Below are 24,084 nucleotides of genomic sequence, written 5' to 3'. Positions count from 1 at the left end.
TGGCTCAGTGGGTTAAAGCCTCTGCCTTCTGCTCAGGTCATGATCCCAGGGTCCTGGGATCGAGCCCCGCATCGGGCTCTCTGCTCAGCAGGGAGCCTGCTTCCTCCTCTCTCTCCCTGCCTGCCTCTCTGACTAGTTGGAATCTCTGTTTATCAAATAAATAAATAAAATCTTTAAAAAAAAAGAGAAAAGAAAATACAGGTTTTTTTTTTCCTTCAAATACCTGCTAATTTAAAATTTTCTAATTTTTTTTTTTTTTTTAATTTTGTGAGCTGGTCCTAAAGTCTGCTTCTCTTGGAACTTCTTTGCAAGTAAACTGCTTTTCCTTTGGAAGAAGTTCTGTCTTTGAACCTTCTCTGAGACCGTTTCTCTGCCGTTTGCTCCATTTCCTGACCTCGAACATGGGGGCAGTGAGTGGGTCGAACTGTTTCACCGGGTCCCACTACGATGGAACTGAGTGCGAGCAGCACCTCTCAGGGAGGTGGCTTCCCAGCAGTTTTGACCGTTGCTGTTAAGGTGAGCGGGGCACCAAATGAATCCCGAAAATCTGGGGATTCGAAAATGAGTCGTGTGTCCCCTTGAACCTTGGTGCTTCACGGTCTGGTCCGGGAGCCGAATTTAAACAACCCGAGGCCAGAGACCTCCACAGACCCCTCACCAGAGGAAGCATACAGGTGGCAAACAAGCACAGGAGAAGATGCGCTCCGTGCCAGAGGTCCTTGGGAAACGCACCTGAAAAGGACGATGAGCTCCTGCTCCGTGCCTGCCAGCATGGCCTGCATCTGCCACGCGGCCAGCGGCCAGCGCTGCCCCGGACGTGGAGCGACAGGAGCCCCCGTTCCCGGCCGGGATGACGGAAGACCGCTCGGCCGTCTGCGTTGAAAGAAGCAGACCATCAGAGACGGCAAGCCGCAAATGGGAGTCACTTGCCTTCCCGGACAGCAGTCCAAGACTCACGGGCAGTTTCAACCTACCCCAGGAACGGGGGCTTTTAACAGTTGGACCTGAAATTTCCTGATCTGCCCTAGCGATGTCATCTACACGGTGCAAATCCAGAATCCAGACACTTCCCAGAAGCAAGTGTCATCCTCCCTCTCCTTCCCTAAGAACTTCCCGTTCTACCCTCTTCCTTTGCAAACCTTCCATTTCGTGCCGTCCATCAGAGCGTCTCTCTTACCACATGGCATGCTGCCTGTGTTCACGAACTGCTTCATAAACCCAATTAGATCCTAAATTGACTCTGTCAAATTGTATTTTTTAACGTGACACGAAGCATACTGTTCTCATACAATACGCTAATTGTGCTCTTCGGTATTTACCCAAATGAATTGAGGATTCATGTTTCTAAAATCTTGGCATGGATGTTTATACAGCTTTCTTCATAATTACCAAAATTAGGAAGCAACCAAGATGCCGTTAGTAGGTGAATGGATAAACAAACTGGGGTCCACCTAGACAATCAGATACTCCTCAGTGCTGACACGGAATGAGTTATCAAGCCACAGACAGACGTGAAGAAACTGAAATGCCTGTTATTAAGGGAGAGACGCCGATCTGAAAAGGCTCAATACAATGATTCCAAATATATGACATGCTTGAAAAAGCAGAACTCGTAAGACCGTGGACAGTTAAGCGTTTGTCGGTTCGGGATGGGAGAAGGGTGAATGAGTCGGGTGAGTAGTAAGGATTTTGAGGGCAGTGACCGTCCTTATGTGCTGTTGGAATGGTGGATCCCTGTCTTCATACGTCTCCTCAAATCCACAGAACACCCAATGCCCAGCGTCAACCTGAGTGTAAGCTACGGACCCTTGCTGGACAGGCTGTGTCAGTGGACGCTCACCAGTGGTAACAAATGTACCCTCTGGTGGGGGGTGTTGAAGACCGGGGTGGCCGTGCAGGTGTACGGGCAGAGGACTTGGGAAATCCCACCACCTTTCTTGTCACTTTGGTACAAACTTACAACTGCTCTAAAAATTAAAATTTATTTTAGAAAAAAGTAAATTAAAATATTTCCAGTTTTCAATTTCAGAAACTTACTCTCTGAAATGTCTTTGACAATGCTTAGTTCTGTGGAGAGAGAATGGAATTCAGATGTCTTACATGCATTCGTCACTTGGAGATTTTCTCTTCTCTTATGAGGCCTAAGAATAGATTCAGTAGTATTTTTACTTGAAATTTGAAATCCTGGATAAGTATTGTGTAAGGAGAAAAGGGCATTGAATTCTAGGTCATCTACTCTATTATGAAAACATACCTGACTTCCCAGATGCTAGGTGCTTATAATTCTGCAGGTAACACACATTTTTCATGGAATTGATTTTTTGGGAAAGTGCAGTCTTTTCTTGGGGTTATTTCTGTTAGCCTTGTATCACGTTTAATTCATCATGTTTTCTCAAGTGGGCTCTCATTAAAGCATGCTGTCTTTTGAAGTTCATATTAAAATAACCCAGAATCGTGATGAATGGGTTAGACTCTCCTATAAGTCAGGGTATAATTGACTACAAGGTGCTTGATTTTAGTTTGATTAATTATTCTGCGGTCTCTAATGAATAACACATAACTTAGCACCATGAAAAAGCATATATCACAAGCAGACAATGTGACAAAAATCTGACTTCAAGTCCATTAGAATGGGAAAAACATGTCGTTCTAGTATTTTTTCTTTTCTGTTTAGGTTTTCCCCGCTACAAATAGACGTCAACTAAATCTTGACTCTTCTGGCCTATAAGTGTATAACAAGGTGGTAGATTTTGCTTTCGTATTAGAATAAGTACTTTTAGGACTCAATGTATTATAAAACATGTTACTAATATATTCTGTACGAAGGCGAATGGAAAAAAATCATTCTCCTTTACGAAGCATTGAATGTTTGTGCAAGTAGAAATTTTCAAATGGTTCTTGCTGTAACAGCAGGAGAATTCAGCTCCTGCTCTCTGGAAACAGCTTCTCTCTGGCTGCTGTTAATGCTTGTAAGTCATTAGCTCAATAACTTGAAATTAATCCTCTGCTGGTCAACTTGCCGGAAGCCAGGCGTTAATGTGCCTTGTGGGAACTGCTTATTAGGGACAACAGATCACACCTGTCAAGCCTCACATCTGTCCAGCCTCTATTGTGAAAAATAGGGAGGTTGGAGAGTGCCTTTAAACTCCTTTTGCTTTTTGTCCTCTGAGCAATACATCACATCTTCCCAGAGTTGTTTCTTACAAAGAGGCTCGTAGGCAGAGGTGAGGCCGAGCCAGAGCGGAGGCCACCCTGGTCTGGTCTGTGCCGGGCGTCCTCGCCTTGAGCAACCTGTGCAGACACAGGCTTGAGCACGTGCGTGCACGCGCACACTCGTCCAGAGGTCGGTTTATTGCCGGACGCAGAACACGGTTTCAGTAACTGGAATGCGAGGAGACATCGGCACGCTGGGCGGGGGACCCCATCTCCTTGGCACACGTGGAGACAGAGGAGAAAGAACGATTTGGAGGGATTGTTCATGGAGTCGGGGATCGCAGAGTCCCGGGAATTGTTCTTCCTTCCCTGAGGTTCTGCAGCTGGAGCGAAGGTCACAGTCGCCCAGCAGGCCTAGCACAACGCAGCTCCTGGACCCGCCCCGGCGCTTCTGATGCTGCAGGTCTGCAGTGAGACCCTAGCACTTGCGTGTCTGACAAGCATCCGGCCCATGATTCTGGTCTCGGGGCCCCACGTTGAGAACCAGTGATGTCAGCTTGTCTACGTGCTCGCTTTCCCTCTCGTGCTTCTCTCTGCTCGGTAAGATGTGCCGGGTTCTCGCACTTGGTCCTCCGTTCTCTGCCTCTTGGACCCGCATTCTTCTTCCAACCAGCCATCCCTCATTCAGGGTCACGTAGAATTTCTTAAGGACTAGCTTACGAAACAGGAGTCCGCGGTGGCTCCCACACAGAAACGTAACTGAGGACGTAGTCACTTTCATTGCATTCATTTGTCAAAGGAGAGGATTGGAATAGGTGTTGGCTGCTTGCTCTTTTGAAACCTAGGTGGTGGTTCCAAGTTGATGGGGGAAGGAGCCCATGGGTGCCTCCTCTGACCATGTGTGTTCAGGGACGGAGGTCTAGGATGAAGACTCCTCAAGGGGAGCCTTAGGACAGTTCATAAGTAGTCAAGGTCCAGTTATGGAACAAAATAAAACATCAGGTTGAGGGTATGGACGTAGCGTAGAAAGAACAGGCTGAGAATAGACTTGTTACGTTGCCCGAGAACCGTCTCATTGTGAATGCGTGGCCGTTCCACACTTCCTGAAGCTGTCCGTTTTCACCTAACGCTGGACCGTTGGATCTGAAACGGTCTACGTTACGGTGAACAAGTGCCGCCTTATGATGCAAACATATGCTCTAAGAATTAAGGCAGACAAGGGACGAGTTGTTGTCAGCAAGATGGAGAAACAGATGGGCCGGAGTGAGACACTGTGCTCTGCCATATGCCTGGACGTGGCAAGCGGTCCGAAGTTAAGGAACAAACACTGACGGTGATTGTTGAAGCCAACAGGGAACATCCATGAAGATATTAAGGCAGCGATTCCCAACGGGGTGCTGTTGGGGTGTGGTTCAAACAGCATAGCATTTGCCCTAGGGCTTTATCTTGGTCGCTGTTATGCGTTGACTTGTGTCCCCCGTTGCCCAGATCCGTGAGTCGATGGCCTAACCTTCAGTACCTCCAAAAATAACCTTATGAGGAAAGGGCTGCTGGAGATGCACTTAGTTAAGATGAGGTCAGACCTGAGCAGGATGAGCCCTTGAAGCGATATGGCTGAGTCCTTGCAAAAAGGGGAAATTTGGACAGATGCTCATAGGCCTGAGGACACAAGTAGAAGGCCACGTGAAGGTTAGACTGGGTGCCGTGAGCCAAAGAAACACGGGAAGTTAAGAGAAAGGCGTGGAATGGATCCTTCCCTGGAGCCCTCAGCAGGAGCATGGCGTTCTGGACACTTTGTTCTAGGACCTCCAGCCTCTAGAACTATGACAGTCACTTTCTATTGTCTCAGCCACCTAGCTTGTGGCCCTTCCTTCTAGTAGCCCGAGGAAACTTGGTCACTATGCTGTGACATTGTGGTTTATAAGGAATATATATCTGGTACTTCAGGTGACCAAAATAGATTTCTCACGTATTTGGTTTTCCTCCACTCGTTCCTGGCTCGAACCCCTTGAAATTTCCTGTGATGTTGATGTAGTGATGGAGGTGTCTTCTGTTACGTTCATGAGGGGACTTTTTTTGGAAAGTCCTGAAGTAACCTGGGGTGGGGGGCAGGTCGCTAGTGCCACCAGCCTGTGAACAGAGGGTTGGAACTTCCAACTGTCCCCCTCCATCCAGAAGGGGAGAGGTGCTGCAGGTTGACTCAGTCACCTGTGGCCAACGATTTAATCAGTCATGCCTGTGTCATGAAACCAGAAAAATTCAGCAGAGGAGGGTCTAGAGAGCTCCTGGGCTGGTGAGCACATAGCGGTGAGAAGCCTGGAGAGGGCCTGAAACCTCGATCCTTTTTCCCCATATCTTGCCCGAAGTATCTCTTCTATCTGGTTATTCTGACTGTAAAACCTTTTATTCCAAGTCAGTTGCCTAGTAAAATGTTTCTCCTGAGTTCTGTGAGCTGCTCTAGAAAATCAGTCAAACCCAAGGAGGGGGTTGTTGGAACCTTCGGTCTTTAGCCTGGTGGTCAGAAGCACAGGTAGGAATCTGCACGGGGCGATGGGCGTCTGAGCAGAAGGTGAGGTGGGTGCGGTGTGGGGCAGTCCTGGAGGCCTGAGCCCTTTGCCTCTGGAATCTGAATTGAGTTAAATTCTCCTACACCCTCCTGAGGTCTGGGAGCTGCTTGATGGGGTGTAGGGAATCCCACAGCCCATCCTCCATCGGAACTGGGTGCAGGAATCCAAAAGAAACAGTCTTCGATGTTATTGGATTTTCATGTTCCCCAAAAGGGGGTTATGGGTTATGAATTTAGTTTAGTGCAGCCCCGTGTTAAAGAACTGTACTGGCTTTATGCTTTACGTGGATGTTGTGCCATTGGAAAGTCTGAAACAACCAAATAATGTAGAAATTCATAAGATTGATCTTACTCATAAGCAATGGAAAACCATTTTTTTTTTCTTATTATATCAGAACTTCTTAAGGGCTCTTGGAATTCTGACTTCTCCATAGTTAATTGCATGAGCCACCCAGGACTCTAGACCTCTCGGAGACCTTCTACATTATTAACGGTCACCTTTTATGTGCAAATCATTCATATTGACGGATTCTGCCTCTTGCCAGCTTGACTACTGCTTTGACTTGAAATGATCACAGATGGTCTTCATAAATATCTGTGTCCGCCTTACAAAAATACTCCTCTTGTCGTTTTACAAAAGAAGAAATTGATTTTTTTCGAAAGCTTGCATTTTTATGATAAGGGACCTGGTTCTGGTGATTCCAAATTGAGGCATGCTTTCTGTCAGAATATTCTTTCTGTTTGAATCAGCCATGGGTTGCCCATTTTTACCGTTTTGGGGCTCTAGTGTCTTCATCTACACAAGGAGAACATTGGGCTGGAGTCTCTATTTAAACTCTCGCAATTCTCATAATGATCTAGAATGTTCACCAGAGTCTTCTGTCGCCGGTATTGCTGATGGCTTTCCCATGTGATTCAAAGCCACAACAGTGAGTAACCTCGTGTGTCCAGAGAGCCTAGGCGGGGTGGTTTTGAGGGTTAGCGCCATCGCGGGATGCTTAGCTCCTCCCTTCCAACGCACTCTGCACTTGCCCTTCTCCTCAGACGTTGCTGAGCATTGTTCAGAAAGGTCCCCATGTCACGTTCACGTCCAAGGTGTGGGTTGTTCGCATCATCCTCTGGGTCGTACCCCCTGAGTGTTATGGAAATGAATAATGTCTGTGTGATCTTCCTTCTTCATACTCAGACAGGATGGACCCCGTGTTGTGTCCTCATCTGGTCTGGACCTTTTGCTAAGGCGTTGTACGTGTTTTGGGGAGAGTGATGGGAGCGTTTTGTTAAGCGCGGAAGAGGATATCAGCAGGCAAGAAGTCTCACCTTCAGTAACTCCTCACCCCTGTTGCCCCGAATGCGTTTCAACAGGAATTCGGGGATGGAAAACTCAATGAGAACAGGGTAGCATGTTACCGAGATGCTGAAACTCTTTCCCTTGGAAAGTGGCTTGTGTTATAAGACAATTACATGCCATTAACGAGTTAGATTTGTCTTGTTTTCAGCAAGAAGATGGATTACATGAATCTCCAAGGTCTTCACTGATTTGTAATTATATGGTATCATCTGAGTCAGAATTTTGCAGTTTACAAACATGTTGGGTGGGTATTTAGAAACACATTTTGAGTCCCTTTTCTTGTCCTGGTTGTGCTTAGAGAACAGCTTGGCCGTGTTTGGATAGACTTGTGGACTCTCCCAGAGAGGAGTTGACCAAAATGCCCACTGATGCGAACGCCTTGCCCAGAGGCGATGTTAGTCATGATGTAGAAAGTCCCAGAGAGGTCTGGAATCCTACCCGGCTTAGCTGATTACCTGCGGCGGAGGCAGAATTCTGAATGCCCTCACAACATTTTGATAGAATAATAAATTAGCTTTCAGTTGCTATGAATAAGGGCAACATTTGCATACTACCAGGTGGGACAGGGCTGAACGCTGATGTAACTAAGAGAGCGGATGATGTCATTGTTTAAGTGGCTCGGTGCATGCTTTCCGATTTTACTAGAATTTCTCTTGACGAATTTTTCTGTTTTGTTCCTGTTCAAGACATCGTACGATAAAAATATACCAGCAGCAACAACAAGAATTAGGTTTAAAGAAAGGACCCAAGGAGGCTCCTAAACATTGCTAGTCTTTAAAGTATATACTTTCAGCGAGTTGTAAATTTGCGTCCTATCCTAACCTTTCCAGGGAGCTCGAGCAAAGGATGTAATTAAGAATTGTTGTGTGTTTGCATTGTTTTTCTGCATTGTTCTTGCATTTTTTTGTGATTCGATAATAACTTTAATTCTTTTTTTTTTTTATGTTTTATTTCTTTTCAGCGTAACAGTATTCATTGTTTTTTCACCACACCCAGTGCTCCATGCAATCCGTGCCCACCACCTGGTTCCCCCAACCTCCCACCTCCCGCCCCTTCAAAACCCTCAGGTTGTTTTTCAGAGTCCACAGTCTCTCATGGTTCACCTCCCCTTCCAATTTCCCTCAACTCCCTTCTCCTCTCCATCTACCCTTGTCCTCCATATTGTTTGTTATGCTCCACAAATAAGTGAAACCATATGATACTTGACTCTCTCTGCTTGACTTATTTCACTCAGCATACTCTCTTCCAGTCCTGTCCATGTTGCTACAAAAGTTGGGTATTCGTCCTTTCTGATGGAGGCATCATACTCCATAGTGTATATGGACCACATCTTCCTTATCCATTCATCCGTTGAAGGGCATCTTGGTTCTTTCCACAGTTTGGCGACCGTGGCCGTTGCTGCTATAAACATTGGGGTACAGATGGCCCTTCTTTTCACTACATCTGTATCCTTGGGGTAAATACCCAGTAGTGCAATTGCAGGGTCATAGGGCAGCTCTATTTTTAATTTCTTGAGGAATCTCCACACTGTTCTCCAAAGTGGCTGCACCAACTTGCATTCCCACCAACAGTGAAAGAGGGTTTCCCTTTCTCCACATCCTCTCCAACACACGCTGTTTCCTGTCTTGCTAATTTTGGCCATTCTAACTGGTGTAAGGTGGTATCTCAATGTGGTTTTAATTTGAATCTCCCTGATGGCTAGTGATGATGAACATTTTTTCATGTGTCTGATAGCCATTTTTTTCCAATTTTTTATTTATTTTCAGCGTAACAGTATTCATTGTTTTTTCACCACAACCAGTGCTCCATGCAATCTGTGCCCTCCCTAATACCCACCACCTGGTTCCCCCACCCTCCCACCCCCCCGCCCCTTCAAAACCCTCAGGTTGTTTTTCAGAGTCCATAGTCTCTCATGGTTCACCTCCCCGTCCAATTTCCCTCAACTCCCTTCTCCTCTCCATCTACCCTTGTCCTCTATATTATTTGTTATGCTCCACCAATAAGTGAAACCATATGATACTTGACTCTCTCTGTTTGACTTATTTCACTCAGCATAATCTCTTCCAGTCCTGTCCATGTTGCTACAAAAGTTGGGTATTCGTCCTTTCTGATGGAGGCATAATACTCCATAGTGTATATGGACCACATCTTCCTTATCCATTCATCCGTTGAAGGGCATCTTGGTTCTTTCCACAGTTTGGCGACCGTGGCCATTGCTGCTATAAACATTGGGGTACAGATGGCCCTTCTTTTCACTACATCTGTATCTTTGGGGTAAATACCCAGCAGTGCAATTGCAGGGTCATAGGGAAGATCTATTTTTAATTTCCTGAGGAATCTCCACACTGTTCTCCAAAGTGGCTGCACCAGTTTGCATTCCCACCAACAGTGTAAGAGGGTTCCCCTTTCTCCACATCCTCTCCAACACACGTTGTTTCCTGTCTTGCTAATTTTGGCCATTCTAACTGGTGTAAGGTGGTATCTCAATGTGGTTTTGATTTGAATCTCCCTGATGGCTAGTGATGATGAACATTTTTTCATGTGTCTGGTAGCCATTTGTATGTCTTCATTGGAGAAGTGTCTGTTCATATCTTCTGCCCATTTTTTAATATGATTATCTGTTTTGTGTGTGTTGAGTTTGAGGAGTTCTTTATAGATCCTGGATATCAACCTTTTATCTGTACTGTCATTTGCAAATATCTTCTCCCATTCCGTGGGTTGCCTCTTTGTTTTGATGACTGTTTCTTTTGCTGTGCAGAAGCTTTTTATCTTGATGAAGTCCCAGAAGTTCATCTTTGCCTTTGTTTCCTTCACCTTTGGAGACATATCTTGAAAGAAGTTGCTGTGGCTGATATCAAAGAGGTTACTCCCTATGTTCTCCTCGAGGATTCTGATGGATTCCTGTCTCACGTTGAGGTCTTTTATCCATTTCGAGTTTATCTTTGTGTACGGTGTAAGAGAATGGTCAAGTTTCATTCTTCTACATATAGCTGTCCAGTTTTCCCAGCACCATTTATTGAAGAGACTGTCTTTTTTCCACTGGATATTTTTTCCTGTTTTGTCAAAGATTATTTGACCATAGAGTTGAGGGTCCATATCTGGGCTCTCTACTCTGTTCCACTGGTCCATGTGTCTGTTTTTATGCCAGTACCATGCTGTCTTGGTGATCACAGCTTTGTAGTAAAGCTTGAAATCAGGTAACGTGATGCCGCCAGTTTTATTTTTGTTTTTCAACATTTCCTTAGCAATTCGGGGTCTCTTCTGATTCCATACAAATTTTAGTATTATTTGCTCCAGCTCTTTGAAAAATACTGGTGGAATTTTGATTGGAATGGCATTAAAAGTATAGATTGCTCTGGGCAGTATAGACATTTTAACGATGTTTATTCTTCCCATCCAAGAGCATGGAATGGTCTTCCATCTTTTTGTGTCTTCTTCAATTTCTTTTAGGAGTGTTCTGTAGTTTCTCGAGTACAGATCTTTAACCTCTTTGGTTAGGTTTATTCCAAGGTATCTTATGGTTTTTGGTGCTATAGTAAATGGAATCAATTCTCTAATTTGTCTTTCTGTATTTTCATTGTTAGTGTATAAGAAAGCCACTGATTTCTGGACATTGACTTTGTATCCTGCTACATTACTGAATTGCTGTATGAGTTCTAGTAGTTTGGAGGTGGAGTCTTTCGGGTTTTCCATATAAAGAATCATGTCATCTGCGAAGAGAGAGAGTTTGACTTCTTCCTTGCCAATTTGGATACCTTTTATTTCTCTTTGTTGTCTGATTGCTGTGGCTAGGACTTCTAATACTATGTTGAACAAGAGTGGTGAGAGTGGGCATCCTTGTCGTGTTCCTGATCTCAATGGGAAGGCTGCAAGCTTTTTCCCATTGAGGATGATATTTGCTGTGGGTTTTTCATAGATAGATTTGATGAAGTTCAGGAATGTTCCCTCTATCCCTATACTTTGAAGCGTTTTAATCAGGAACGGATGCTGGATTTTGTCAAAAGCTTTTTCTGCATCAATGGAGAGGATCATGTGGTTCTTCTCTCTTCTCTTATTGATTTGTTCTATCACATTGATTGATTTGCGAATGTTGAACCATCCTTGTAACCCAGGGATGAATCCTACCTGGTCATGGTGGATAATCTTTTTAATGTGCTGTTGGATCCTGTTTGCTAGGATCTTGTTGAGAATCTTAGCATCCATATTCATCAGTGATATCGGTCTGAAATTCTCCTTTTTGGTAGGGTCTTTGCCTGGTTTGGGGATCAGGGTAATGCTGGCTTCATAAAAAGAGTCTGGAAGTTTTCCTTCTGCTTCAATTTTTTGAAACAGCTTCAGGAGAATAGGTATTATTTCTTCTTTGAAAGTTTGATAGAATTCCCCAGGGAATCCGTCAGGTCCTGGGCTCTTGTTTTTTGGGAGGTTTTTGATCACTGCTTCAATCTCGTTACTAGATATCGGTCTATTCAGGTTGTCAATTTCTTCCTGGTTCAATTTTGGGAGTTTATAGTTTTCCAGGAATGCATCCATTTCATCTAGGTTGCTTAGCTTATTGGCATATAACTGTTGATAATAGCTTCTGATGATTGTTTCTACTTCCTTGGTGTTAGTTGTGATCTCTCCCTTTTCATTCATAATTTTATTAATTTGGGCTTTCTCTCTTTTCTTTTGGATTAGTGTGGCCAGTGGTTTATCGATCTTATTGATTCTTTCAAAAAACCAGCTTCTAGTTTCGTTGATACGTTCTACTGTATCTCTGGTTTCTACCTCGTTGATCTCTGCTCTAATCTTGATTATTTCCCTTCTTACGTGTGGAGTTGGTTTGATTTGTTGTTGATTCTCCAGTTCTTTAAGGTGTAGAGACAGCTGGTGTATTCTGGATTTTTCAATTTTTTTGAGGGAGGCTTGGATGATCTGATAGCCATTTGTATGTCTTCATTGGAGAAGTGTCTGTTCATATCTTCTGCCCATTTTTTAATATGATTGTCTGTTTTGTGTATGTTGAGTTTGAGGAGTTCTTTATAGACTTTAATTCTTCACAGGAACTTTGGAATGGTACTGACATGTATTTTAAGGAAAGGATTTCTCTTGTTCTCTCAGTGGTTGGGTACACAGCCTCACAACAAAGTTGCTTTTAAATGCACAAATGAAAAATAGCCACACACGGATAACGAGGTGAAACATTCTGAAACAACACTACGTTTTTCTTTGGTGAACACGTTCAAGAGAATACAGTTCTCTTAGTTTCATGAATTGAATTTGTAATGCATCCTAAGCTAGGGTGGCCCACCGAGGAAGACCTGCCTGGACTTAGTGAGATCTGTCCTTGGGTGAGAATGTTCCCCGGCTCACCTGCAGTTTCCCGTGGTTCCACTTCCGTCTTCTGCACTGGAAGGGCGCCCTTCTACCTGCCACCACTTGGTTCACTCCTTCAACACCCTCACCTTTTTCAGAAGATAATGCTTCCTGTCCCCTTGGCTTTATTGTAACTTGGATTTTTCCAAAAGCCTCTCAGTTGGAGAAAACTCTTTCCTCCTGGACGTGGTGATGGGAAGGCTCAGTTGTTATTCATGGAGCATATTCTGAGCTTTGGAGATGTGAGCTCAGAGCCTGGCTGGGCAATGTTCCCGCGATCAGCCCCCGAGGGGGAATGAAAGACGCGGTGCCGGGCAGGAGTTGGGCTGCTGTGGTACCACAGCACCATCTGAAACTGGGCCTGCGAACTTACCCTGCCTGGGACAGGGAGCTTGGTCCTTTGTCCCATAGCATCTACCAGACCCTCCCTCCATGTGGCTTCTCTCTGGAGTGTGGCCTGGTTCACGATCCTCTCTTCCACTGAGTATGGTTTCCAGGTGGGGAGAGGTAGAATTTGGCTGTGAACTGTCTGAGCTCAACATCCTCAGTAGGAACGTCCATTTCATCCGTGCATGCATGCGGACATCTGGATGGCATGTGACAGGATTCACTACCAGTCATTACTCTTTTTTTTTTTTTTAAAGATTTTATTTATTTATTTGACAGAGAGAGATCACAAGCAGGCAGAGAGGCAGGCAGAGAGAAAGGGGGAAGCGGGGCTCCGTGCTATGCAGAGAGCCCGAGGTGGGGCTTGATCCCAGGACCCTGAGATCACGACCTGAGCTAAAGGCAGAGGCTTAACCCACTGAGGCACCCAGGCGCCCCCCGACCATTACTCTGGTGTGCCATAGAATTCTCCCTGTGGGGTGGAAACGGTTCCAACTGTTGGCACACCAGGGACCTATCATCCACCAGAACTCTTCTCCCTTATTCTTTTTAAACCGCGCTTTTCCACTCTGACCATAAACACCTAACCATTTTCATGCTTTTATTTGCTTTCTACAACTGCTCTGTATCGTTCATCACTAGACCTTCACTCCATAATCCCTCAGAGTTCACAGTCTGTTGTCCTAGAGTTTCCCACAAGTGTCACGGTAAAGCAACATGTAGGACATCTGTCAGTCTGCAGATTCCGGGGTCAGATCTCGATCCAGAGAACCTCAATGTCTAACAGATACCACATGTGGTTCTTTGAACCCCCAGTGTGGGAAGCACTGTTACACAAGCCCTTCCTCTTTTAATTTCCTGTGGTGTCCTGTCTGCAGCCCATGATGTATCATTTTAATTTTGGCTTTTTTGGTCAATAGCTTTATTATTATTATTTTTTTTTTTGCCTTTTGGTTAATCTCTGACTGCAGATTTCTGACTCTGAATCCATCAAGCCCTAAAGCTGTCTACTTGGGTGTGTCATTTCCGGGGTGGGTCCTGCTGGAGAAACTCACACAGTCTGGGGCACACGGGTGGCCCAGCCAGTTGGGTGGCTGACCTTGGCTCAGGTCATGATCCCCAGGTCCTAGGATCAGGCTCTGCGCTTGGTGGGGAGACAAGCTTGGTCTGTTTGTCCTCTGCCCTGCTCTCTTTCAAATAAATAAATGAAATATTTTTTTTAAAAATGACACAATCACGTGGAAGAGTGTTCCTATGAATCTGCATAGCTCACGACCTCAGGTAAACATCTGTACCATCACTAATCCTGCCAGTGTAGTTCTACTCGCTTAAGCTCCCACGTTCCTTCAGCAACTAATCTGGATGTTCACGCTCGCGTCCCACCCCTCCTTCATCAGCTCACTTCTTTTGGAAAATCACATCGGTCCTAATTTCACTGAGAAGAACAAACAGCACAAAAAGCTCCTTCCGTCCCAATTCATGTCTGTAGAAGTTCTGTATGCATGTGCAACGTTTGAGGCCATCGAAAGTCCCATTGAGTTTATCTTTTCATGGTCTGGACAGACCTCCATGTAGCACTGATAGTAAATCGTTCACTCCCTATAACCACAGGCTCACTTTCTGTGACATACAGGTCAGTTTAAGAAGTCGCGGATCGTTTCTTGAATGCAGGTTAGGGAACGGAGGGGCTGCCCCCAAAAGAGGAACTCTCACGCTGTGTCCTTATGGGGAAGATAGGGAGTTTGTCGAGAGCCAACATGAATTTGTAGAAGAGATTATAATGAACTTAAGAAACCACGGGTACAACATCCATTTTTATGCAACCCTAAGAAATGAAAAAAAAATTACCATAAAATCAGGACACAGGCTCAGTGATGGTCTTTCATAGAGGAAGCATCATTTGGGGGCACCTGGGGGGCTCTGTCGGTGAAGCATCTGCCTTCGGCTCAGGTCAGGATCTCAGGGGCCTGGGATGAAGTCCAGCCTTGGGCTCCCTGCTCAGCAGAGAGCCTGCTTCTCTCTCTTAGCCTCCCCCCTGCTTGTGCTGTCTCTCTCTGCTTGTCAAATAAATAAATAATTTTTTTTTTTTTTTAAGAAACATCATTTAGTCCCACTAATATCTTGTTGTTCTGTAATACCTTTTATTTGGTCCAGGAGTTTTGGTGATTTCTTTTGTGTTTCATTTGCATTTTGTGATGCCTTTTGTTCATACATCAATCATCACCCGACACAGTGTCATCTATTGTGTCCTGTTGCTTGCTTAGATCCAGTAAGGTATTGGCTAAATAAGAAAGTTCAGGCTTGTGGCGCTATTTGCCACATTTTTTCGTTTCTTCATTTGCATGTCTGCATGCACCACAGTTTCCCCTTTCAATGCCAAATCATTGTCTAATATATTAATCACATTTTATTTTATTTAAAAAAATTTTTTAAAGGTTTCGTTTACTTGTTAGATACAGAGAGAGAGAGGAAAGGAGCAGGGAGGAGTGGCAGAGGGAGAGGGAGAAGCAGACTGTCTGCTGAGCAGGGAGCCCAACGCAGGGCTAAATCCCAGGACTCTGGGATCCTGACCCAAGCCGAAGGCGGGCTGCCGACGACCGAGTCACCCAGGGGCCTCTGTACTGATCACATTTTAAATGGCAGTGAAACCCACCCTGTGTGGAAGCAACAACGTACACACCTTAGTTTCACTGGTGAGAGCACGCACAGCGGTGACCGAGTCCTGGCGTGAAATGCTGACCACTGCGATGGGCCAACAGTCATGGTGTCGCGTTCACCACTGTCGGGGAAAGATAAGGGCCGGGTTCTGTGTCTCAGTGAAGCACAGTGTCTCACAGTTTGGCCCAAGGTTGCTGAAAGGACAAACTCTGTGTCCCAGGGGTGGATCCTGGGCATTCACTGTCGTTTCCAGAACTCCTCACCCCTCTCATTTCCGCCAGTCTTTTCTCCCGTGTTTCATGTCTAATTACTGTGGATTACAGTAGGCATAGCCGGGATGCTCACATGTTAGTGGGGACCCCCTCCCCCAGATTGGACAGTCTTGAGGGTTGCCATGGAGACTACCTACCGAACCCACTACCTAACCTAACCCACCGTAGCTCCCTAGCCCACCGTAGCATCCGAGGTGCAGACCCTGCGGGAGGGCCGACGGACGGCCAGCTCTCTGTAAGCGAGGCCGCAGAGATCCGAAACAGTGTGGATTTCCCTGTGCCTCTCGATGTCACAAACAGAACCTGCTTTTATATTCCAATCTGCTCTTTCATTTATATGAGTCTTTAAATCTCACGCTTATGCCCATAGGCCCTACGTGCCGTTTTCCCCAGACTTTGCGGACCCTTTCTCTCTTCCGTGTTCTGTCCGCTTCTCCTACTGCTCCTTCCTTTCGCTTCTTCCCAGTCTTGTCTTTGTCAACATCACTTAGACAGAAACAAATTATTCAGGTCAGGAAAGCTTCAAAGAAAGGCTTGGGAACAGACGTAGGTGTGTCCGACGGCAGTACCCCCAACCGGGGAAGTGGGTGTCCTTCCTATGCCATGAACCCAAAGCCTGTGCCCTGCGGGACTGGCTGCTTGAGTCCCCAAGCGTGTGTTTACTGTGTAGACACGTCGAGATGGCCACTGGCAAGTGGTTCCTGCGACTGGAAGAACTCGCACACAATCGGCGCGTGAAGTACACATTTCAGAGTGGCGAATGGGAAGCCGTGAAGGAGACTGACGTTTACAGGGACGTTTCTTTGTTGTTCCGGTTTTCTATCAGCATTTCCGTCGCCGTCCGATTTCTAGTAGGTGCTCTTCTTCTCGTGCTTCCCTTGTACAATGAGTCATTCACTCAATTGTAGTTGTGACCTTCAGTGCCCCCGCTAAACCGGCTTCAGGCTGGAATTATTTCAGCACAAATCAGGGATTCTGTTGGGAACTTTTCAGGGTTTTATGTGATTCCGTGGGGATGGCCCACCTTTCTGGAGTTGTCTCCTGAAGATACACATTGGAATACCAAATACGGCTTAGGGAATTCGTGTCCGAAGTCCTAGCTGGCAAGAGTGGATCGGTACCAGCCGGCCCTCCTGGAGAGGACCGACCATTGCTTGAGATGTCCTAAGAGAAGCTACTGCTTCTGATCCTGTGTTGGGTCCCGCCCTCCTCACAAGGACCCTGAGGAGTAAAAATTCTGTCCTGATCTAATGCTCTCCCACATATAGAACTCATTAGAATATTCCTTGTCAAAATTCATAGTAGCATGTTAATAAAATGTAATGTTTTCCCATATGGCATAGTCTGGCACTTGCTGTGCTATAAATTTTCTTTAGATAACTTTAATTATGTGCATCTGTAAAAAGATAATTAGCATGATCATTTCTAAAATAATTTGTATTTGATTCTGAATGCAAGTTTTTTGTTCCATTTTTGATGTTGCGATGCTGAATCTCTTGAGCTCTATAGGAAACAAAATAATGAACCTACTTCCTAAAAGCTCCTCTCAGAGAAAGTGAACAGTTTGCACACCTCAGTCTACTTAAGTTCCTTCTTTTCAGGTCCTTATGACCTAGTGATTAAAGTGTAAATTTCTCGTATGAGTCCGTACTCCCTTTCATTCATTATTTAATTAATAGTATTTCTTAGGGTGGTCAGGGAGCCCATGGTAAGCAAGAGATACAGACTCTGCCTTAACTATGTTTTCAGGCATATGATCATTAAAAATAACACATTTACAGGTGTCCACCATGGTAGAGCGTTTTGGAAGAGATGTGCAAGGAGCTTGCTAGAGTGTGTGTCACCGGGGATCTCGGATGTCCCCGGGGACCTGGGATAGGGTGCAGGGGTCGTGGAAGCCTTCCCCAAAGTCGTGGCATTTTCTGTGACCTGAAGGATGCACAGGGCCTGGCCTGCTGGGGGCACATGTCCTGGTTGGGAGGACAGGGCTTGCAAAGCTTCTCGTTCCCAACGAGCTGCTGGGCGCGAAGACGTGAAGCAGACACTGTGGCCGGGTGCGCATCCCGGCGCTGGGTACGGGGAAGGGCTCGGGATCCGCGGAGACGGACACGTGGGTGGCCGATGGTTCTAGAGAATTCGGTTCGGTGTGACGTTGGTAGAATCCAGAGAGGATTTTCTGACAGAGAATGGGGGGCGAAAGGCCATTTATTTAAGGAGGGCGACCCATAACATTCGAAAGAAGTCCTACGTACGATCAACAAATACACACACAAAGCTTGCTTTCTTTCCCCTCTCGAGACTTTGATGTGGATTTTGTTTTTTAGAGTAGTTTCAGGTTCCCATCAAAACCGAGTAGAAGGTACACTGTTCTAGAGACTCCCTGTCCCCACACATGCACAGCCTCCCCTGGGATGAATGTCCCTCACTCATGGCCCGTAGGCTGTGTCTGTGAACCCTCCGTGACACACCGTTATCCCCCGAGGCCACAGTTCACGTTAGGGTTCCCTCCTGGTGCTGACATGACAAATGGATAAGGACATGGAACCACCATTATGCTATCAGAGTGTTTTCACTGCCTTAAAAATCCCTTCTGTCCCACCTTTTATGCTCCCCCCTCCTCTGCCCTGCTTGCCAATGATCTCTCCCCCATCTCCTTACTTTTGCCTTTTGGGGAAGGTTGTTTATTTGGAATCCTACAGCCCAGAGCCTTTCCAGATGAGGTTCTCTCACTTAGTGATGCACATAGAAGCGTCCCGAGAAATATTTTGAATGAAATCTATAGTCGAAATGATCACTTGCAAAGATTCATTTAAACAAACAAAAAAAATTCCGAGTGACAGAAATGCCTCGTCATAATGTCCTTCTCCTCCACTATCTTTTAGCTGCTGTGGAATACAGGGGGAAATTCCAAGTATATCAACAGTAGACAAGCACATCCTGTTAATAAATGAAATTAAGTATATTATGCCATGGTTCCAGAGTAGTAGGAAATTAGTAATAGTAACAGGAAAATATTCTGGATGACAATGACTTCCTAAATTTTAATCCATACCTTCACTTTCCTTTTTTGATTTTTTATTTAAGTTTTATTTATTTAAGTAATGGGGCTTGAACTCACCACCCTGAGATCAAGAGTCATATGGTCTTCGACCGAGCCACCCAAGTGCCCACCCATGCCTTCATTTTAAAAAAAACTTACATTTATTTTTATTTTTTTATTTCTAAAAAGATTTTATTTATTTTTTTGACACAGAGAAGCAGAGAGAGCACAAGCAGGGGGAGTGTTCGAGGGAGAGGGAGAAGCAGACTCCCCGCTGAGCAGGGAGCCCCACGCAGGGCTCCATACCAAGACCTGGGGATCGTGACCCGAGCTGAAGGCAGAAGCTTCACCAACTGAGCCACCCAGGCGCCCCCCAAAACTTATATTTAATATGAGATCAAAATTGTCAACTGACAGTCAAAGCTGATGATTTGTCGCTTCACAGGGTTGAATGGTAAACGTTTGGTCTATGGTGGGTTTTCTGGGATAGTTTCAGTTTCAAATGTTCTGTCCTGCAGTTGGACCATAGTTTAGTGTTGTGTTTGCAGAACTGCCAGTTAGCCCTGGTTGCACACGTACACCTGCTTGTGTTAAAGAAAATGTGCGATCTGTTCTCTCTTCTCTTTTTGCAATGCTTCCATGTAGATAGCTCGTTTTCATTTATCTTGATCCTTGCCTTGTGGGTTGTCTTGGCGTAAATGAAGTGTTTCCTTTACTCGAAGCTTTTGGAGAATTATTTTTCTTTAAGGAAGAAGGAAATCAAAAAGCTAGAAATGGAGAGAGTTTGAACATGTCATTGAAATAGTGTCCGGATGCAGCTGATGGAACTTACCTAAACTCTTTGAAAGTTGGACTGACGAGTGCTTATGTTTGATCTAGTTAAACCAGTGAAATACAGGATGTCATCTTTACCCCAGCCCCCCTGTCTGATCCTACCTGGAGGTACAATAATGATTTAACAGGCAATCGTCCTGTGACTCTTTGTCTTTGCTGGCTTGAAGCCAGAAGGAGGCTTGATTGCAAATACTGTATTTTGTTTGTGTTCTCCAGTGGCTTCACGGGCGAAGGCTATTGTAATCTGACTCAGAACGTCCCCCGGGGGCGGCATGTTGACACGTCCTGAATTCTTGTAGTGTTCCATGGCTCTTCTGCTCCCAGAGCATGACAGGTGAGCCGTGGGGTTGGACGGTTCGCTGTGTGTGCACCTGGCGTTAATCGGGGGGTTTTACCAGTCTCCCTGATGCCATTAGGCAGGGTTCTTAGAAGTTCTTTGTGGAGGTAAATAGGACGGCGGATGCCGATTGATAAAAGGAAAAGCAAAGAACAGCTGCAAAACCTTGCAAAACCGGCCCCTTGCCGTGGGGTGATTGTTTTAAGAAAAACAGGAAACCTAAGATCCAAAAAGGAAATGCGGACGGACGTATCTGTGGACGTGTGTGTGTGTGTGTGTGTGTATAGAAATTTCTGCACGGAGAGAAAACATGAATAAATCCAAAAGGCGAATGACACTGAAAATGTTTACAACACCTGTTCTCGACACATGATTATGAAATCTAATTGGCAGCCGTACCTGCTTGAGTCGATAAGGTTGAAGAACCCAGAATAGAGATGGTAAAATGCAGACGGTTCACGCTGAAGGAAACACACGTGCCTGAAGGCAATGAAGCCGAAAACAATACCTTTGCCCGCTCATATTGGCAAACGTGGCAAGATTGTTCCCATCCAGGAGAAAAACGTGGTGGGCTCCCTGTTCTGAGCCTCAGTGAGAAGATTGGACTCCGTTATACATATGAGCCGGGGGGGTTTGAGTACAGGGTTACCCCCCCCTCCGGAAAACAGTCATAACGGCAAACAAAGTAATGCCCGTCGTAATGGACTTTTTTCTGACATCTAACTCCGTTGCAGACATGTTGCTAAATACGAGGGTTATGCGTTTAATCCTCCCGGGCATTCTGGGACGTACTGTCGTCGGTAAGAACAACAACAACAGAAAACCCGATTACCACCGTAATAATCTTCCTTGCTTGCTTGCTGTGACCCCCAATATTTCTCTATAATGACAGCCTCTCATTTTATGATTAGTGGGAAATTTTGCTTAAAATGAAAATGTTCTGGTCGAGGAAAAGCCCTGAGTTAATTCCCCTCCAAATGCATGCAGCGTGACCAAGAGGCTACAGCTGTTGGTTTAATGGGTCTCAGAGCGCTGGGTTTGCGCGTGGCGGGGCAGTAGAGGGTGCCTTGTTGGGGTGCTGAAGGCCCTCAGTGGGCCGTTCTTGGTGTTTTCTTGTCGAGCTTTGTCCATTTTACCCTCAGTCAAAGGAAGCAAGAGGGAGCTAAATCAAAGTGTGCCAGATACATGACTCTTCCGCGCTTCTTTTTTTTTTTTTTTTTTAAAGATTTTTATTTATTCATTTGTCAGAGAGAGTGAGCGCAGGCACACAGAGAGGCAGGCAGAGGCAGAGGGAGAAGCAGGCTCCCCGCTGAGCAAGGAGCCCGATGTGGGACTCGATCCCAAGACCCTGGGATCATGACCCGAGCCAAAGGCAGCTGCTTAACCAACTGAGCCACCCAGGCGTCCCGACTCTTCCGCGCTTCTATTTTTTTTTTTTAATCCTGAGATTTAGTACATAACACATTTTATTTCTAGCAATCAGTCCAAATCGACTCTAATCTGCTTTCGGTCTCTGCATGCGCCCTCCTCTCCTGGTCTCTGTTCCAGCCCATCAGTCTGATGTGCTGCTTCCTGAACCCATGACACTTAGGACCATATAAGCGACCTTACCGCCCCCCCCCCAAGATTCTGACTCTGCAGATTCCTGCAAAGCCCACCGTCGGGCTCACCCCTCATTTCTTTGAACCGTTACTCACGGTGGCGTCCGCGCTGTGCTTAGCCGTTTGCTTCATGACTCGGGCGTTTTCACTGGGCTTCTGGGAGTCCCCATTTCTCAGCTGTGAAATGGGTCGAGGAAGTTGGTGTCATGGCGTGGGGTGTGCGAGCGGGCTGAGTATGGGGGCACCAAGCACAGGCCCGCCATGAAGATGTGGGCAATAGTGCAACCATCATCCCGACCGATAATAATCCCGGCAAAGGCGTATCCCCACCCCCCATTCGTAAGACTTTATCGGCCCTCGCTCGGGGCCAGCAGCAACTGCCGCGTCCACTCGGCAGCCCCCGGGTGCCTCCCGCGGCCGGCGACAGAAGCCATCTCTGTGAGAGCCGGGAGCTGGGCCGCTGTCCTGGGAGGCATTCCAGGACAGAGGGAAAGGCGCTCTTGTCGCGGAGCCGACTTGAGTAAAAGGCATCTATCCCAGCCCAGAGACCGGGGGTGCATGTCTCCAGAGCACCGTGGCAAGGACAGAGGCCGTTAGGGCACCGTGACGTCCTCCAGAGGCCCTGTCCATCTGCCCAGGGTGGGGAGGGTGGGGAGGGAACCCACGGGTAGCGGGGCCATGTGTAGGTTCCCTGCACAACGAGCAGGACCTTCTGACTACGGTCCTCAGACCGTGACCCCGATAAAGAGGTTGTGTTGCTTCAGACATTGGCCTTGACCCCGTCTCCAACATCCAGGTTCACTCATTTCCACCCAGAGTCCCTTGGGAAGGGACCTCACCGCTGTCCGTCACTGGGCGCTGAGCATGGGGCGCTGGGGCTGGGGTCCGGGGTGCCCGATGGGTGTGGTCCTGGGAAGTCCCCGCAGGAGCCCGGCCGCGCAGCGCCGGGAGGAAGGGCCCTCCCCGGCAGGACGGTGAGGCGGGCTCCTCGTAGGAGGCTCACCGAAGGCGCCTTGGAGGCCGCTCTCCGCTTTTCCGTGATGCGCCTCTCAGCGTCTGACCTCTGCCTTTTGCCGTGGTCACCCTGTGCCTGGGCGACCACGCCGCAGCCTGCCTGATCTCCCTGTGAACTCCTAGTGTGTCACCGCGCCAGGGGCTCCTCTGAGGAGTGTCCGTCTACGCGCGGTGCGTGCTCTCTCGCACCGTTTCTACGAACCCTTCCTTCCCGGGAATTAAAGCACGGCCACCAAAACAGGGTTTTAACCCTGCCAAAAACCACACTTTCCCTCCTCCCCGACTGTTCTTGTCCTTGCCCAGCTTCGGTCCGGCCAGTCCGGCCAGTGAACCTTGAGAAACAGCGAGAGATGTGGGCGCACTGAGGACGTGCAGAGGTGGGCGAGGGGGCCGGGTAGGTTGATACCAGATTAGCTGACGTTGTGGGTCTGCCTTACAATTCCGGGGATGCGGGGCTACAAAGGAGAGTTACGGCCTCATGGTAGATCTCACGGTCACAGCTTTGACATGGGTCTGTGGTCTTTTAGCCCGGTCATCTCAGTCCAGCGGAGGAAACTTTCTGACTCTATGCAGTTGAGGCTGATTCAGTGGGAATCCTGTATTAGGACGGTGTATTATGGGAAGTGGGGTATGTTTAGATAGATTCTTGGGAGCAGAAGAGAAATATAGGATCTTTCCATACAATGCAGTCGGACAAAATGGTAGGAAGTGTTGGTTTCCGCAGCAGTAGTGGCAGAGCCAAATACTCTACCGTTGAGCCAGCTGAGAAGCATGGTGCCGCGTGGCAGAATGTAGACACAAAAGGCCACCTGTTCTACAGTTCTATTTGCATGAGATTTCCAGAATCGGTCAACTCTACGGAGAAGGAGAGTAGGTCGGTGGCTGCCAGGGGCTAGAGGGAGGGAGTTGGGAGCGTGACTGCTGATGGGTCCAAGCTTCATTCTGGGGTTGGTGACAGTGTTCGACAATTAGATGGTGGTGATGGTTGCACAGCCTTGTGAGTGCACTTCTCAGTCTTCAGAATGGACTTCTTCCTACAAACCGTTGGTGTGTACGCTTCGAATGACGTACACTTTGCGTGTATGAATTATATCTCCATGAACTTGCTGTAAAAATATTTTTAAAAAGATATATTGGTTCAGTTTTCTTTTCTGTGAATGAGGAACAAATGTAACACTACTGTTCTCTAGATAGAAGATGATGTTCTCAAAATGCAAAGTATAGAGATTCAGACAGAGGAACAGGCCAGTATATGTCCTACCCAGTCCTGAACTTTAAGGAACCAGGGGCCACGGCATCTAAATTATGGGTTGATTGCTTTTACTATCTCTACCAACCACTGCAACCTCACACATTCTGACATAACGTATCCCAGCCAAAGGAGAAATCACGTCCAAGATGTTAGTCATGGGGGGTGAGAGGTTTCCCAGCAGAAATGTGGATGGTAGATACAGTAAACAATAGTTCTGATATTTCTTCCACGCTGAGTGAGTTATCAAGCCATGCTACGTGGCGTAGG

General features: G+C 46.6%; 1 protein-coding gene across 1 annotated transcript in view; it reads left to right on the top strand.

Annotated features, from left to right (window-relative positions):
• Positions 1-24,084, top strand: part of ANOS1 (anosmin 1) — a gene marked incomplete at its 5' end in the record, with an annotated part of 172,503 nt that overhangs the window by 12,761 nt on the left and 135,658 nt on the right. The gene's annotated exons all lie outside the window — the stretch shown is intronic.

This window comes from Martes martes (genome assembly GCF_963455335.1).
Source record: "Martes martes genome assembly, chromosome: X".
NCBI lineage: Eukaryota > Metazoa > Chordata > Mammalia > Carnivora > Mustelidae > Martes > Martes martes.
Note: the sequence above shows the minus strand (reverse complement) of the source record. Positions and strands in the feature narration are given on the sequence as shown.